The sequence below is a fragment of the Tachypleus tridentatus genome, chromosome 7 (genome assembly GCF_004210375.1).
Source record: "Tachypleus tridentatus isolate NWPU-2018 chromosome 7, ASM421037v1, whole genome shotgun sequence".
Lineage (NCBI taxonomy): Eukaryota > Metazoa > Arthropoda > Merostomata > Xiphosura > Limulidae > Tachypleus > Tachypleus tridentatus.
Genome location: NC_134831.1, coordinates 128,818,416 through 128,836,778, shown reverse-complemented (window position 1 = coordinate 128,836,778; position 18,363 = coordinate 128,818,416). Strand labels below are relative to the sequence as shown.

General features: G+C 37.9%; 1 long non-coding RNA gene across 1 annotated transcript in view; it reads left to right on the top strand.

The window, feature by feature from the left end:
• Window positions 1-2,982: 2,982 nt before the first annotated feature.
• LOC143256587 (uncharacterized) overlaps window positions 2,983-18,363 on the top strand; it is a 74,013-nt gene continuing 58,632 nt past the window's right edge. Inside the window, exon 1 of the long non-coding RNA XR_013031418.1 lies at window positions 2,983-3,435. This is a non-coding gene — a long non-coding RNA (uncharacterized LOC143256587). The remainder of the gene's footprint in view (window positions 3,436-18,363) is intronic.

The following is an 18,363-nucleotide window of genomic DNA, read 5'->3' as shown; positions in this document are numbered from 1 at the left end:
AATCTTAGGTTCAGTAAAAGTAATAACTAATAGGATTAATAACTTACAGGATAGTGTGTGTTATGCAGAGATAAACTGAGCTTTCTATTTGATCGTATTGAAGAAATAGTTAGACACAGAGTCACAGTATAAGACAAGCAGTTCTTTATCATAAAACAGATGGACACAGACAATTCACCAGGTAATTTGTACAACACTGAGAGAGTTAGCCACTAAATAAAGACCACAGAAGATTAATCCATCCCAGAGTACACTTGTCATCAATTTCCTTTGATTATTTCACAAGTTAAAATAGGAAGGACACATGCTTAAGTTGTTCATAACATTCTATTAATCTCATTAGAAAACACACATACTATTAAACCACATATTTACACAGCGACACTTTCCATGTGAGAGTTCATCAACACCGTACATGAATGTGTAACAAGGAAAACAGCAAGTTAGCCACACTCCAGACCTAGTTGTGTTAAATCTACACGTGCACCAGACCAAGAAAAGCATTAAATATTATGAAAAAAAATTCGATTAACATAAAATGCTCACCTATCTAAACTGAAAGGTAAAGAAACACTTATTATGTGGTTGGTATTCATAAATATAATAAACATGGCGCCAGTAAAGTTTGTTCTTGTTTCAGCGGAATCGTTTTCGTTTTGTTCTCTTGTTTAAAATGCTTTCCACCATTTTGTTTTCACCTGTTTTAGGATTATTTCCTCAGTTACGTCTTAGTTATTGTATGGCCTGTTTTAAGAAATAAACATATTATTTACATTACTACATGATACTCGTTTCAACAGGTAAGACATTAAAATACCTGTTGGCGCATCTTCAAGGAAACAAGACGTAAGAGACAGTGGTAATCGATCCATGACAAGATGTAATCACTAACCCATCAATACTAATTAAACGAGATTTGCTCTGTACATAATGAACATTTTTGAAACGTTTATTTTTTTTTCAATTTCACGCAAAGTTTGTTTTTGTTTTTGAATTCTGCGCAAAGTTACACGAGGGTTATCTGCCCTATCCATCCCTAATGTAACAGTGTAAGACTTAGAGGGAAGGCAGCTAGTCATCACCACTCGCCGCTAACTCTTGGGTTGCTTTTTTTACCAAAGAATAGTCGGATTGACTGTCACATTACAACCCACCCATGGCTGAAAGAGCGAGCATGTTTGGTGTGATGGATATTCGAACTGCTGACCCTCAGCTTACGAGTCGAGCGCTCTAATCACCTGGTCATGTCGGACCGTTTCTGAGTGGAAAAATTAGTTCCAGGTCTTGATTTATTTTCATAATTCCGCGATGAATGAATATTTATAGCATTCAAATGAATAAATTCGCAAAATCTTATTAAGCTGCAGTTTCTAACGGTAGGAATGTCATTACCGATGACTGACAAATACTTGTAATGATCGCAGAACCTAACAAATATTTGTAAGACATTTCCTACGTACTATATTCATCTATTTCCTTTTGTAAGACATTTCCTACATACTATATTCATCTATTTCCTTTCTCTCTAGTAAAGTAATGTCACTAATTATAATAACATCGATTTTCATTCATACGTTATACAGTTTCTAGCGTTTCACTAAGAACTACATTTTAATCGTAAACGTCAAAAAAAAGGGCTTGTGTCACTCTCTCATTTTTCACGTGAGGATAAAAGCATGCGGGTATTATAAACTACTATAAAACATAGTGCGTTTAATTAATTTGTTGTTTTTTTTTACAGTAATCGAAACCAAAACATTTTTAAGTTTTCTCCACCATCATCCAACTCGATTATATGAGCGTCTACAAAGGATGCATCTCGCATGCAGACGTCTAGTATCATAATTATAACTGGTCTTCTGTTGGTAGTTGATTTCAAGTCACGTCAACTAGTCCAAACCACTGGTGAACGCCGCAAACTGCACAACACGTCATTTAAGACTCTCGAGGCCTTATCAGCTTGTTTAATTAAAGCAGGCGAACAGAAAAGAGCGCAGACATGATGAGATATTTGTAAGCTTCGAGTAATGAACTGTTTTATTCCTAGGTCAACCTTGACGTCATCGATTACCTATGACTTTGTAGGAGAGACAGACAGAGAGACTGATAAACTTTATCTTTCTGGTTTAGATGGGTTCTATGTACAAACAATAAATTCGTGGTTATAAACAACCAACAAAAAGGTTTATATCACACACACACACTCACACAAACTACTCGAGTCAGACGCAAAGTCAGACAAATATGAACTGCACACTATCTTCTTTCCTTGTTACATCCTCTCTCTGTTTGGAAATACTTATTATATTATTTCTATAGCAACCATTAAGAGAATTCCTAGGCCCCGCTGAAATTACGTCCTCGTAAAAATACTAATTCTAATGTGAATCAGTTGAAGTTGAACCATTTTTAATGTTCGAAATTTATAAATGTTTTAAATCAAATATCTGAAGTTCTCGATTAATAAGCGTTAATCACAATTACAGCTTCTGAGATTTATAGTACCCCAACTACAGCAAACCAATAATACATATCGTCTCTTGGCACGTCACGTTGGTTACATTTCTAGTCGTGAGAAGGGTTTCTTGAAATTTCAGCCTGCACAACAATACTGACGATATACTTGCGTTTACGTTCACGCATATATTTTTTATTCTTACATTCGAGAATCTTCGACAACTTTAGTGAATAGGCAGGAATTTCGCAATACAGATTTAACAGTATAAGTTATGTACCTTTTTAAATATAAATTTACTTAAAAAACATAGATATATAGCTATGATGGTAAATCCGTCACAAAATAAGGTATACGCATGCGGAGACGTGACGATCTCAGTAATAATCGCAATTTCTATTGCTTCTTTTACGATTTCAGGGTAAATGGGTTTAGATATATTTTAACGTTAATGTGTTTCTGGTTTTATTACTTTAACCTAATTTTTTTTTTTTTTTTGCGTTTAACAGCAACAACAACAAAGAATTTGGCATGATTCATAACAGTGTGCACGACGAAGTGAACGGAAGAAAAACATACGGAAGTCGTTTTTAGAGTCGACTTCCGCCCACGATCAGAACCGGTTTGCCGGTTTGTGGAGGGGACCACAGCACGCCCCTTCTCAACACTCCTCACCTGCTGTTTTCATGCTTTGAGCAAACTGGCTCTCCAACTAAACTCTAACTCCATCATCTGCATATCACCAGACGCCCAACGAGCATATCTCGTCGAAATCGCCCCAGTATCCCAAGGGGAGGAATTCTAGATGACGTATCGGAACAAATGACTGATTTGTGTGGTGGAAATGATGAACACTGTTCTGTAAGTCACTCAGTCCATACAAGTTGAGATGTGATCGACCTGTCATTATTTCCAGGAGTCTGGCGGAATCACACTTCGCTGATCCAGTTTGCTTAAGCCGAGTTGAAGAACAGCATTTGGTATGGGTTATATTTGTTTAATAAGAACGACATTTTTAGTGCATATCATGAAACTATATTCGTCATATTAGCATTATATTTTTAAATACGTTTGGTGGTGTGAATTCCATTAGTAGATTACACTTTAAATGGATTTAAAATGTAACCGTTTTCTCAGTAGGAAGCACCTATTTCGGAAGGACTTAACTTGTGTGAATTCGCTTACTAAGTAGCACTTTAAACAGGATTTAACATGTGACCGTTTGATTCGTAGGTATCACCAGGGTTGAACTTGTGTAACCATTCAATTGACTGATTCTAAAAAAAAAATCGTATTGTAGCAAAATACTTAAAAAAAAGTCTTTAATTATTTTTGTCATCAGTAATCATTCGTATAGCGAACTGGTTTTTTCTTACACCGTCAAAACGAAAACACCTTATTGACTAACGACATCGTATGTTCTAAAAACTGCAAAGAAAACTTTCTTACTGTAAGAAAAAAGTAGTTCTAAAAATAGAAGAGCCGTTTTAAACATTTTCTTGGTTTTGGTTGTTGAATTTCGCACAAAAGCTACTCGAAGACTATCTGTGTTAGCCTTCCCTAATTTAGAAGTGTTAAACTAGACAGATGGAAGCTAGCCAACGACACCACTGCCAAATCTTGGACTGCTCTTTATCAACAAAAAGGCCTGGCATGGCCAAGCGTGTATAGGCGTGCGACTCGTAATCTGAGGGTCGCGGGTTCGCATCCCGGTCGCGCCAAACATGCTCGCCCTCCCAGCCGTGGGGACGTTATAATGTGACGGTCAATCCCACTATTCGTTGGTAAAAGAGTAGCCCAAGAGTTGGCGGTGGGTGGTGATGACTAGCTGCCTTCCCTCTAATCTTACACTGCTAAATTAGGGACGGCTAGCACAGATAGCCCTCGAGTAGCTTTGTGCGAAATTTCAAAACAAACAAACAAAATCAACAAAAAAATGGGATTTACCGTCAAATTATAATGCTCCACGAAAGAAATGGCAAGTATGTTTGGTATTGGGATTCGAACTCGCAGGTTTGCATCTCGAGTGTTCTAACCACCACGACATGCATTTCTTTAGGTATTTGTCTCTAAAGTTAGTCACGTATATGTGTGTGTATGAAAACAAACATCAAAGGCAAGAAACCTATTCACATGCTCGGGTTGTATAAAATATTGGACTCATTAATTTCATTGTTTGTTTTTTTTTTTAATTTCACGCAAATTGATTTAAAACAGTCAAAAGATAACAACAAGCTAGACAGGTATAGAGAAGAGAAATGTGGTAAAAAGAAAATTAGGGCAGGCTATTATTGTTTGTCTTGAATTTCGCGCAAAGCTACTCGAGCTATCTGCGCTAGCCATACCTAATTTAGCAGTGTAAGACTAGAGAGAAGACAGCTAGTCATCACCACCCACCGCCAACGCTTGGGCTACTCTTTTGCTAACGAAGAGTGGGATTGACCGTCAAATTATAACACCCCCACGACAGAAATGGCGAGCATGTTTGGTGCGACGGGGCTTCGAACCCGCGATCCTCGGATTACGAGTCGAACGCTTTAACCCACCTGGCCATGCCGGGCCCAGGGCAGGCTATTAAAGTCAGAACAACAGGTAGAATAAACAACCAATCAATGAAAGAAACAAAAAAGACGAAAAATAAGCGTGGCGAGTAGAGAAAAAGTATTAATCAAGCGTGACGAGAGAGAGAAGGTATTAATCAAGCGTGACGAGAGAGAGAAGGTATTAATCAAGCGTGACGAGAGGGAGAAGGTATTAATCAAGCGTGAAGAGAGGGAGAAAGTATTAATCAAGCGTGGCGAGGAGAGAGAAAGTATTAATCAAGCGTGACGAGAGAGAGAAAGTATTAATCAAGCGTGAGAGAGAGAGAAAGTATTAATCAAGCGTGACGAGAGGGAGAAAGTATTAATCAAGCGTGACGAGAGAGAGAAAGTATTAATCAAGCGTGACGAAGAGAGAGAAAATTAATCAAGCGTGACGAGAGAGAAAGTATTAATCAAGCGTGACGAGAGAGAAAAAGTATTAATCAAGCGTGAAGAGAGAGAGAAAGTATTAATCAAGCGTGAAGAGAGAGAAAGTATTAATCAAGCGTGAAGAGAGAGAGAAAGTATTAATCAAGCGTGAAGAGAGAGAAAGTAATCAAGCGTGACGAGAGAGAGAAAGTATTAATCAAGCGTGAAGAGAGAGAGAGTAATAATAAGCGTGACGAGAGAGAGATCAAGTATTAATCAAGCGTGACGAAGAGAGAGAAAGTATTAATCAAGCGCGACGTGAGAGAGAAAGTATTAATCAAGCGTGAGAGAGAGAAAGTATTAATCAAGCGTGACGAGAGAGAGAAAGTATTAATCAAGCGTGACGAGAGGGAGAAGGTATTAATCAAGCGTGACGAGAGAGAGAAAGTATTAATCAAGCGTGAAGAGAGGGAGAAAGTATTAATCAAGCGTGAAGAGAGAGGAGAAAGTATTAATCAAGCGTGAGCGAGAGAGAGAGAGAAAGTATTAATCAAGCGTGAAGAGAGAGAAAGTATTAATCAAGCGTGAAGAGAGAGAGAAAGCATTAATCAAGCGTGACGAGAGAGAAAGTATTAATCAAGCGTGACGAGAGAAAGAAAGTATTAATCAAGCGTGACGAGAGAGAAGAAAGTATTAATCAAGCGTGACGAGAGAGAGAAAGTATTAATCAAGCGTGAAGAGAGAGAGAAAGTATTAATCAAGCGTGAAGAGAGAGAGAAAGTATTAATCAAGCGTGACGAGAGAGAAAGTATTAATCAAGCGTGACGAGAGAGAGAAAGTATTAATCAAGCGTGACGAGAGAGAGAAAGTATTAATCAAGCGTGACGAGAGGGAGAAGGTATTAATCAAGCGTGACGAGAGAGAGAAAGTAATAATCAAGCGTGACGAGAGAGAAAAAGTATTAATCAAGCGTGAAGAGAGGGAGATAGTATTAATCAAGCGTGAAGAGAGGGAGAAAGTATTAATCAAGCGTGAAGAGAGAGAGAAAGTATTAATCAAGCGTGAAGAGAGAGAGAAAGTATTAATCAAGCGTGACGAGAGAGAGAAGTATTAATCAAGCGTGACGAGAGAGAGAAAGTATTAATCAAGCGTGACGAGAGAGAGAAAGTATTAATCAAGCGTGACGAGAGAGAGAGAAAGTATTAATCGTGAAAGCGTGAAGAGAGGAGAAAGTATTAATCAAGCGTGAGAGAGAGAAAGAAAGCGTATTAATCAAGCGTGAAGAGAGAGAAAGTATTAATCAAGCGTGAAGAGAGAGAAAGTATTAATCAAGCGTGAAAGAGAGAAAGTAATTAATCAAGCGTGACGAGAGAGAGAAGGTATTAATCAAGCGTGACGAGAGAGAGAAAATTAATCAAGCGTGACGAGAGAGAGAAAGGTATTAATCAAGCGACGAGAGAGAGAAAGTATTAATCAAGCGTGAAGAGAGAGAGAAAGTATTAATCAAGCGTGAAGAAGAGAGAAAGTATTAATCCTGCGAAGAGAGAGAGAAGAGTATTAATCAAGCGTGACGAGAGAGAGAAGGTATTAATCAAGCGTGACGAGAGAGAGAAAGTATTAATCAAGCGTGACGAGAGAGAGAAGGTATTAATCAAGCGTGACGAGAGAGAGAAAGTATTAATCAAGCGTGACGAGAGAGAGAAAGTATTAATCAAGCGTGACGAGAGAGAGAAAGTATTAATCAAGCGTGAAGAGAGGGAGAAAGTATTAATCAAGCGTGAAGAGAGAGAGAAAGTATTAATCAAGCGTGAAGAGAGAGAAAGTATTAATCAAGCGTGACGAAGAGAGAGAAAGTATTAATCAAGCGTGACGAGAGAGAGAAAGTATTAATCAAGCGTGACGAGAGAGAGAAGGTATTAATCAAGCGTGACGAGAGAGAAAGTATTAATCAAGCGTGACGAGAGAGAAAGAAAGTATTAATCAAGCGTGACGAGAGGAGAAAGGTATTAATCAAGCGTGACGAGAGAGAGAAAGTATTAATCAAGCGTGAAGAGAGGGAGATAGTATTAATCAAGCGTGAAGAGAGGGAGAAAGTATTAATCAAGCGTGAAGAGAGAGAGAAAGTATTAATCAAGCGTGAAGAGAGAGAGAAAGTATTAATCAAGCGTGAAGAGAGAGAGAAAGTATTAATCAAGCGTGAAGAGAGAGAGAAAGTATTAATCAAGCGTGACGAGAGAGAGAAAGTAATAATCAAGCGTGAAGAGAGGGAGAAAGTATTAATCAAGCGTGACGAGAGAGAAAAAGTATTAATCAAGCGTGACGAGAGGGAGAAAGTATTAATCAAGCGTGACGAGAGGGAGAAAGTATTAATCAAGCGTGAAGAGAGGGAGAAAGTATTAATCAAGCGTGACGATAGAAAGCATTAATCAAGCGTGACGAGAGAGAGAAAGTAATAATCAAGCGTGAAGAGAGAGAGAAAGTATTAATCAAGCGTGACGAGAGAGAAAAAGTATTAATCAAGCGTGACGAGAGGGAGAAAGTATTAATCAAGCGTGACGAGAGAGAGAAAGTATTAATCAAGCGTGAAGAGAGGGAGAAAGTATTAATCAAGCGTGAAGAGAGGAGAAAGCATTAATCAAGCGTGAAGAGAGAGAGAAAGTATTAATCAAGCGTGAAGAGAGAGAGAAAGTATTAATCAAGCGTGAAGAGAGAGAGAAAGTATTAATCAAGCGTGACGAGAGAGAGAAAGTAATAATCAAGCGTGAAGAGAGGGAGAAAGTATTAATCAAGCGTGACGAGAGAGAAAAAGTATTAATCAAGCGTGACGAGAGGGAGAAAGTATTAATCAAGCGTGACGAGAGGGAGAAAGTATTAATCAAGCGTGAAGAGAGGGAGAAAGTATTAATCAAGCGTGAAGAGAGGGAGAAAGTATTAATCAAGCGTGAAGAGAGAGAGAAAGCATTAATCAAGCGTGAAGAGAGAGAAAGTAATAATCAAGCGTGACGAGAGAAAAGTATTAATCAAGCGTGACGAGAGAGAGAAAGCATTAATCAAGCGTGACGAGAGAGAGAAAGTATTAATCAAGCGTGACGAGAGAGAGAAAGTAATAATCAAGCGTGAAGAGAGGGAGAAAGTATTAATCAAGCGTGAAGAGAGGGAGAAAGTATTAATCAAGCGTGAAGAGAGGGAGAAAGTATTAATCAAGCGTGAAGAGAGAGAGAAAGTATTAATCAAGCGTGAAGAGAGAGAGAAAGTATTAATCAAGCGTGAAGAGAGAGAAAGTATTAATCAAGCGTGAAGAGAGAGAGAAAGTATTAATCAAGCGTGAGAGAGAAAGAAAGTAATAATCAAGAAGAGAGAGAAAGTAATAATCAAGCGTGAAGAGAGAGAGAAAGTATTAATCAAGCGTGACGAGAGAGAAAGCATTAATCAAGCGTGACGAGAGGAGAAAGTAATTAATCAAGCGTGAAGAGAGGAGAAAGTATTAATCAAGCGTGAAGAGAGGAGAAAGTATTAATCAAGCGTGAAAGAGAGAAAGTATTAATCAAGCGTGAAGAGAGAGAAAGTATTAATCAAGCGTGAAGAGAGAGAGAAAGTATTAATCAAGCGTGACGAGAGAGAAAGTATTAATCAAGCGTGACGAGAGGGAGAAAGTATTAATCAAGCGTGACGAGAGGGAGAAAGTATTAATCAAGCGTGAAGAGAGGGAGAAAGTATTAATCAAGCGTGAAGAGAGAGAGAAAGTATTAATCAAGCGTGACGATAGAAAGTATTAATCAAGCGTGACGAGAGAGAGAAAGTAATAATCAAGCGTGAAGAGAGAGAGAAAGTATTAATCAAGCGTGACGAGAGGGAGAAAGTATTAATCAAGCGTGAAGAGAGGGAGAAAGTATTAATCAAGCGTGAAGAGAGAGAGAAAGTATTAATCAAGCGTGACGATAGAAAGTATTAATCAAGCGTGACGAGAACGAGAAAGTATTAATCAAGCGTGACGAGAGAGAGAAAGTATTAATCGAGCGTGACGAGAGAGAGAAAGGGGTAATAAATAGTAAAAACAAGTGTTAAGATTAGAAAACGAAGATAAAAAGGTTTTCAAAAGGCATGGCAAATACAAAAAGGTGTAAAGGATTCAAAACAAGAGTGACGATTCAAATAAAGATATCAAGTATGCTTCGATAATCCAAGTTTATTATTGTTCATAACTTAAACTCTAAAACCAGCGTTGTCAGATTTGAGTCGTGAATTTCCTTTTAGCGCACTATCTGAGCTGGAAGGCATACGATGTCATGTTTGACATTGATACAGCTTTCTGTCATTCTGTGATGTCTCTAGTCTATTCCTTTTCTATAAGTTTTTTCATACATGGTATACAAATGTGTAAAGTAACGTCAACTTCCCTCAGATTTAATTAAATTATCTAAGTAATTATTCTCTGTGGTTTTGTCAGTCCTGTATTGATTTTGAGTTCTTTCACAATAGTTTGACTTGAGTTCCTGAGAAACTAAAATCTCTTGCGTAAATTCGGTAATCAAGCTACTTCAATCTTATTTTTCGTTCGTTTTCAAATTTGCACAAAGCTACTCGAGGGTTATCTGCGCTAGCCGTCCCTAATTTTTCAGTGTTAGACTAGGGAGAAGGTAACTAGTCATCACCACCCACCACCAATTCTTGAGATACTCTTTTACCAACGAATAGTGTGATTGACCATAATATTCTAACGCCCCCAAGGCTGAAAGGGCGAGTATGTTTGGTGCAATGAGGATTCACACCATAATGTGACGGTCAATCCCACTATTCATTGGTAAAAGAATAGTCCAAGAGCTGGCGGTGGGTGGTGATGACTAGCTGCCTTCCCTCTAGTCTTATCCTGCTAAGTTAGGAACGGCTAGCGCAGATAGCCCTCGTGTCGCTTTGCGCGAAATTCACAACCAAGCAAGCAAGCTGCTCTGAGACTTAAACATAAGTTTTTGTTCTACATTCGACTTGGAGAGACAAAGGTAGATAAATGAGAAACTAAATATGCTCTGTAGTTTACGTTGTAAACTGAAATAAAGCGGATAATGTCGAAAATTAATATATGGTGTGACTTACAGTTTCTCTAAAATTTCGATTTAATTTTCTATGCCTAATCCTTAATGTTATCACCACAATTGTATAACGTCACTGAAAAAAAATAAATTAATAACGACGTAATTTGTTATGGTAGAACAGAGCAGTTCTTGTGGAAGAACATTATGATTTTTTTAATGTTCCAGAACAGGTACAGATAACGTAATAAATATTAGAATAAGACGACAAATACAGAATACATATATGAAGATGGTTAGAGTTACAACGTCACGGTAACCATTATTATCGTCATAAAAAAAATGTAAGCTGTAAGGATGTGATTAGTTTGAAATTATGATGGTAATACAATAAGTTTGTTTTTAATTTCGCGCAAAGCTACTCGAGGGCTATCTGCCCTAGCCGTCCCTAATTTAGCAGTGGAAGACTATAGGGAGGGCAGCTAGTCATCACCACACACCCCCAACTCTTGGGCTACTCTTTTACCAACGAATAGTGGGATTGGCCGTCACATTTTAACGCCCTCACGGCTGAAAGAGCGAGCATGTTTGGTGCGACCGGATTCGAAAGCCTTAGCATGCTTGGCCAAGCCAGGCTCATATATAACAACTTCAAAGCACCAAACAGCTAATATGATGATATAATTGCGTATCATGCGAATGATTTTAGTACATTTGAATGTCGCTGCAAACGTGGCTCCTCGGGTGACTGAATCTTTAATTTGATTCAAGAGGAATACCTAACCATTCAACGATTCAATATAGCCACGAATAAATTTATGACTGGATGCATACACCACAGCCTTTTAAGGAAGGGGATTCGTGTAGTGAGATTGTTAAACGATGCAAAGCGTGTGTGTTTTCTTATAGCAAAGCCACATCTGGCTATCTGCTGAGCCTACCGAGGGGAATCGAACCCCTAATTTTAGCATTGTAAATCTGAAGACATACTGCTGTACTAGCGGGGGCCATGATGCAAAGCCAAAGGACGTAACATTTCGAAGAAAGGACTCTTCACCGTTCTCCAAGAAAGCAGATAAATTCAGCCTAAGCCAAACCGGAACAACTTACTCATCTCCAAAGTAAAGGCTTAACTTACAAAAGAAAATCCTCTAATCAAGATAAAAGTAAAAAGCGATGAAGCTGGGCATATCATCTGGTAGCGTCAACAAGGTAACACGGGATAATTTTTTTTAAGTTGGCTAAGCTTCATAAGTTTCCAGCAACATCTCAAAATAATCCTCTGTTTTTACGAGAAAGATGGCCGAGGAAACTGTAATTGCAATGATATCTTTGGTCTATATAGCTGTCGAGTTCTCCGGTGTAGCTTTAATAGACGATGTGCCTTTGGTCTACTTCAAACGTAATCTTGGATATAGACAGTCGGGGAAAATTGTTAAGATGTATAATCTAAGACTGACCTCGCTGTCCCTCGCACATTCTCGTTACGGGGAAATTGCAGTATTGGGTAATGGTGCGTAATCGTGGTCATTAAACTGAGAACGATTGAAGACGGAGAAAACATTCCAAGGTGGCAGCACCAGACCCTGAACTTAGTTTAGTATTAATCGTGTTTATCGGGGTTTTTTATACGTTCTAGATATTGAATTCACACACACACACACAAAGTGTTTCATCTAAAATGCACAGTTGTAAAGCAACATACATTGAAGTAAAATTCCCATTTGAATCTGCGTGCAAAGTCTCATGTCATGTGACGGTTGGTAAAGTATTTGGAAAACTCATAAGTCTGCAGTACCATCGATATTGACAAATGTCGTTTGTTTATGATATTTACTTTAGAGTTTTTAAACGTTAATTTCATCCTTAGCTGAGCAGGAAGTTGTTTTAATTGTAGGAGACAATACCTTATGGCTGAATCTTGTCTGTTACATAGCGTTAATTAGGTGTAGGATTTAGTATGATTACCTACTGAAGCCTTGGTTTGTAATTAGATGATATCCTTAAGCCACTTCAAGTCACGTTTTAATCACTCATACAGTCAAGTGTTCTAAAGCCAGTCTTCAAGTGCAGATTGCTTGATTAATCATCACAGAAATGCTGTTTAATCTGCCTCTAGAAACAAGTTCAACGATACGGTTACAGTTGTCAAATGTAAGAAGCTGTCCTTGTTTTATGATACGGTTACAGTTGTCAAATGTAAGAAGCTGTCCTTGTTTTATGATACGGTTACAGTTGTCATATGTAAAAAGTTGTCCTTGTTTTATGATACGGTTACAGTTGTCAAATGTAAGAAGCTGTTCTTGTTTTATGATACAGTTATAGTTATCAAATGTAAGAAGGTATCATTGTTTCATGATATGGTTACAGTTGTAAATGTAAGATGGTGTCCTTGTTTCATGATATGGTTACAGTTGTAAATGTAAGATGGTGTCCTTGTTTCATGATATGGTTACAGTTGTAAATGTAAGATGGTGTCCTTGTTTTATGATATGGTTACAGTTGTAAATGTAAGATGGTGTCCTTGTTTCATGATATGGTTACAGTTGTAAATGTAAGATGGTGTCCTTGTTTCATGATATGGTTACAGTTGTAAATGTAAGATGGTGTCCTTGTTTCATGATATGGTTACAGTTGTAAATGTAAGATGGTGTCCTTGTTTCATGATATGGTTACAGTTGTAAATGTAAGTTGGTGTCCTTGTTTTACACCATTTTCTACAGACACGTGGTTTATATGACGTTTACTTACGACTTGAGACCTCGTTTAAAATGCTCTGACAGCAAACTTGTAAGTAAATGCAAAATCATCTAGAAAACGGGAAAATGAAAACTGAATGTAGATTATCTGTTACGGTATAACACTGTGCTTGGTATGAACTTATTGTTACTATTTTCATTTTGGGAAAAACAGGGAACTATCAAAGCATACTAGTCATGTTATAAGTTAGGTGGCGCATTGAATATTCAACGTTGTTTTTTTGGTTTTTTTTTTTCTGTTTTAACCGCAAGGCGCGACTATCCAGGCACGATTTATTCCGATGACAGTGAGAAATAAAAATATTTTAAAGACGAAAAGTAAGACCAAAGGTGTTTTTTATTTCTATAAATTTGGTGTACTTGTACATGTACACGTATAGTAGAGAAGGCATAGTTTCCCCATTCTCTAGATGTTACACTTTTTCCCGGAATTTGAAAAACAACAAAATGCAGCAAACTCGCGTTATCGTAAAATCCAAACTGCTTGGTACGTGGTACCTCTAGTTTAGACTGAAACCTAGTTTCAGAATTAATAGGGCTCAGAGAGAATTTAAAACTTTCTATGTAGATGCTTTTCCAAAATATAGGCCTAGAGTATTTCACTTTCTGAAAGATACCGAGAGAGTAGTTACTTTGTTCGTTTTTGAATTTCGTGCAAATCTACACGAAGGCTATCTGAGTTAGCCGTCCTTAATTTAGCAGTGTAAGACTAGATGGAAGGCAGCTAGTCATCAACACCCACCGCCAAAGCTTGGGCTACTCTTTTACCAATGAACAGTGGGATTGATCGTGACATATAACGCCCCCACGACTGAAAGAGCAAGCATGTTTGGTGTGACGGGGATTCGAACCCTCGACCATTAGATTGCGAGACGAGTGCCCAACCATCTGGCCATGCCGGCCACATAAGAATAGTAATAGCTAGAGGAATATATACAAAAACATTAATCATCTTTGACAGTATGATATAAATTAACCGTAGAACGTCAGTGACTTATTGAGGAACTCGAGTACTCATGAGGCTTAAACTATAAGTTCTATAACCGCGGTAGACACAATGAAGATAGCCTATTATGTAGCTTTGCTTTAAAACAAATTCTAATCAGTTCTTAATTAGGGCTGAACATCAGTGTTAAGCTCGGAGCTCGAACTGAAGAGGAACGCTATCACAGTATTCATTTTGGGAGCAGCCCCGCATGGACATGTGGTTAAGGCACTCGAATCGTCCTCTGAGAATCGCGAGTTCGAATCCCTGTCGCTCCAAACATATTCGTCCTTTCAGCTGTGAGGGGCGTTATACGAGTCGGTCAATCCCACTATTAGTTGGTAAAAAGTAGCCCAAGATTTGGATGTGGGTGATGATGACTAGCACCCTTCCCTCTAGTCTTACACTGCTAAATAAGGGACAGCTAGCGCAGATAGCCCACGTGTAACTTTGCGCGAAATTTAGAAACATACACAAAAACAAATATTTTGGTATCCGGAACGCCATTCCTGCACATTATTGAAACCTTCTTGACAATATATATATATATTACACTAAACTATGTTCCAATTTGACTACACACGAAGGCTTTAACACTTTACAGTTCAATTCTAAAGTAATTTGATAGTTTCGTTGATCCAACTACTGTGTTTTTCTTCCTTGTACAATCCCTGTAAAACAGGGTAAGAAAAGAGCTCTATATATGACTTGAGTGGGATATTCCATGGCAAATGCAGCAACAAAGTACATGGAACTCGGTAGAGCGTTTACCTCTCCACGCAGCATTCATCATGTTCGGTTCCCATAAATACGAAAATGTATCCGTATGTCCGTCATTATCAACGGTCACGCACCATTTCTTGCATAACAATAAAGAATAATATTCTATATATGTCCTCGCGAAGTTTCATCAAAATTCGATCATTTTTAACTGAATTATAGAACAGAAATAGAGTGAAAAATGGTCCTCTAGTTAACTGATAAGGCTTTGTTGGGTTTTTTCGTGACCTTGAGATTTCTTATCTACCTTGACTTTTCAAAAACTAATCAATTCCAACTGTTTTGGCCAGATCCATTCATCCGTTTTTGGAAAATCTTGCTGTTTGTGTTTTGTTGTTTTTGAATTTCGCACAAAACTACACGAGGGCTATCTGCGCTAGCCGTCCCTAATTTAGCAGTATAAAACTAAAGGGAAGGCAGCTAGTCATCACCACCCACGACCAACTCTTGGGCTACTCTTTTACCAACTAATAGTGGAATTGGCCGCCACATTATAACGTCATCACAGCTGAAAGGGCAAGTCTGTTTGGTGTGATATGGATTCGAACCTGCGACCCTTAGATTACGAGTTATGTGATGCCAAAATCTTTCTGACAAACACACAAGAGCGAAAATATAATTTTAGTCCATCTTGGGTGTCGGGGGTCAGCAAGGAAGAATATCTCGACTAAAAACCACTTTGTTTCCCTTACGATTTTACTGGACCCTCCCAGCCCCATCGCTTTCCTTATGCTCCAAAATGAATATCATACCAATATAAGTATACAGCAAATCATAATACCGATAAATAATAGTAAATAATTTTTGTATGATTATATAATTAAGCAATCACTCCAAACCACCACCAAGAACAAGAAAAAATCCCATAACATAAGGCCTGGCATGGCAAGGTGGGTTAAGGCGTTCGACTCATAATGTGAGGGTCGCGGGTTCGAATTCCGGTCGCACAGAACATGCTCGCCCTTTCCGCCGTGGGGGCGTTATAATGTGACGGTTAGTCCCACTATTCGTTGATAAAAAGAGTAGCCCAAGAGTTGGTGGTGGGTTGTTATGACTTGCTGTCTTCCCTCTAGTCTTACACTGCTAAATAATGGACGGCTAGCACAGATAACACTAGAGTAGCTTTACACGAAATTCAAAACAAAACCCATAACATAAAACATGGCCAGGTGGTTAAGTTCGAATCCCCGTCACACCAAACATGCTCGTCCTTTCAGTCATGGGGGTGTTACTATGTGACAATCAATCCCCCTATTCGTTGGTAAAAGAGTAAGTAGCCCAAGAGTTGGCGGTGGGTGGTGATGACTAGCTGTCTTTCCTCTCGTCTTACGCTACTAAATTAGGGTCGGCTAGCGCAGATAGCCCTCGTGTAGCTTTGCGCGAATTCAAAAAACAAACATAAAACGGAACGAAACGTTAAGTATCGTTGTCGATTTATAGTGTCTGCATTTTCTTTCATGCTAGATAACATTGAATGTGAAATAAATAAACGTGTAATTTCAAGACGTCTGGTATTAAAATAAATCACAGAACAACGTTTCGACCTTCTGCACTTCAGTTTAATAAAAGTTCAATTTGGTTTCTCGTCATCACGAAATAAATAAAAAATGTATTGTTTAAAATTAATCATCGGTGAAGCAAGTTGCAAGTGTTACGTTACACTACAGGTGTATTCATTGGGTCAATATTATTAAGACCCAGTTACATGTACCCACAGTACACCATAATCAGTTGATTAGTTTTGCGATACTAACAATGAATAAAACACTGACAAAATGTCTTCCAAACAAAAACTATAGATTTTTCAATATCAATCGTTTTTGTTGTTTTGGAAAGTTTCGTTTTATTATAATTAATACTGGTTGAAATTCGTTATTTTTAGTTAATTTTTAACCGTTATTAAATTAATATAAAGCTTTCGGACACTTTTTTAGGGGGGGAACTCGAAAACTGGTTAAGCCTCGTTATTCTTTGAATTTGATTACCTATAAAAACAAAGCAATATAAAAATAATGAGCTCGATTATTAAACTCTTCACTGGCTCAAAAGCATCGTGAACGAGATTAAATAATCAATCGACGTTCCAGAAAGAGTTCCACCGACTTCCAATTAGTATTGATATTTAACTTACCTGTAGATTTAAGTTACGAAGAAAATCATAACTGCTCAGCTTACCGCCGAGCTGCATTGTTCGGAAACAACGCTATGTTCCATTTTATTTACGAAGGTAAGGTCGGTTTTATTGTTGTGTTTTATTTCAAGTTATAATGTAACAAGATCAGCGAGAAAAATAAGACAAACAAAGAAATTCCTATAAATGTATTACCGCACGTGAGAAATAAAACAAGGAAATGTAATAATAATTTTTTTTTCTATATCAGTGGTTCTTAAACTGGGTTCAATTGAACCCCAAGGGTTCGATGAGTCAGTCTCAGGTGTTCGGCGGAGGTCAAGATACACACACTGTGTGTGTGTCCGTTCCGTTCACCCCACTCGTATGATTGGTGACGTCATGCTCCACTTGGCCATCATTGGCTGCGGCTGACCACGTCACATCACTTGGCCTTAATATCTATGCTGCAGGGAACTTCGTGCGCTTAGCAGTCGACTTGTGACTGTAGTAATCGTGCGTCATTTGTGATTTTTTATCTTAATCTTTCAATAAAAACGAAGGAAAGAAACAGACTTTCTTGCGAAAATGATATGAGAGTGGCACTTGCCAAGGTGAAGTCGCGCATTTCTGAACTTGTCTCTGAAAGGCAACAGCAAAAGTCACATTGATTTGCAGTAAATATTAATTGAGTTATGTTTTTGTTTTTGTGTGAAATTCATGTTTTGTTCTTTGAACACAGTGATATTGTGTGCAACTGATGCATGGTTCATTTTTTGCACTAATAAAATATCTACTTATGTTTTGAATTTGAAAAAAAAATCATATTTTATTTTTCCAGTTACGAAGGGTTCAGTGAATGCAAGTACGAAACTTCCGGGGTTCAGTACTTCCAACAAGGTTAAGAACCACTGTTCTATATCATTATAATAATCACAATAGGTAGGAGATCGGTGTTTAGAACTAATAAATAAATAATATTGTGTTGTGATTCCTTACTCTAAATATGAACTCCAAATTGTTTAATTAAAACTTATTGTACATTCAGTTCACTTACTCAATCTTGTTCACTCAGACATGGTTGTTTTTCACAGAACTGATGATATAAATATTGACGACTACTGTTTACCGAATCCTAGATTAGTACTGGTATTTAGCAAGATGCCTCATTGACACTAGATTTGGCAGATGTAATGTGGTGAGCATATTATGACATATTGTTTGGAGGTTTTGATTCCTGATCAATGTTTTTCAGAGCTATAATTGAATTTAAACATAGACCTACAACCTTAACTT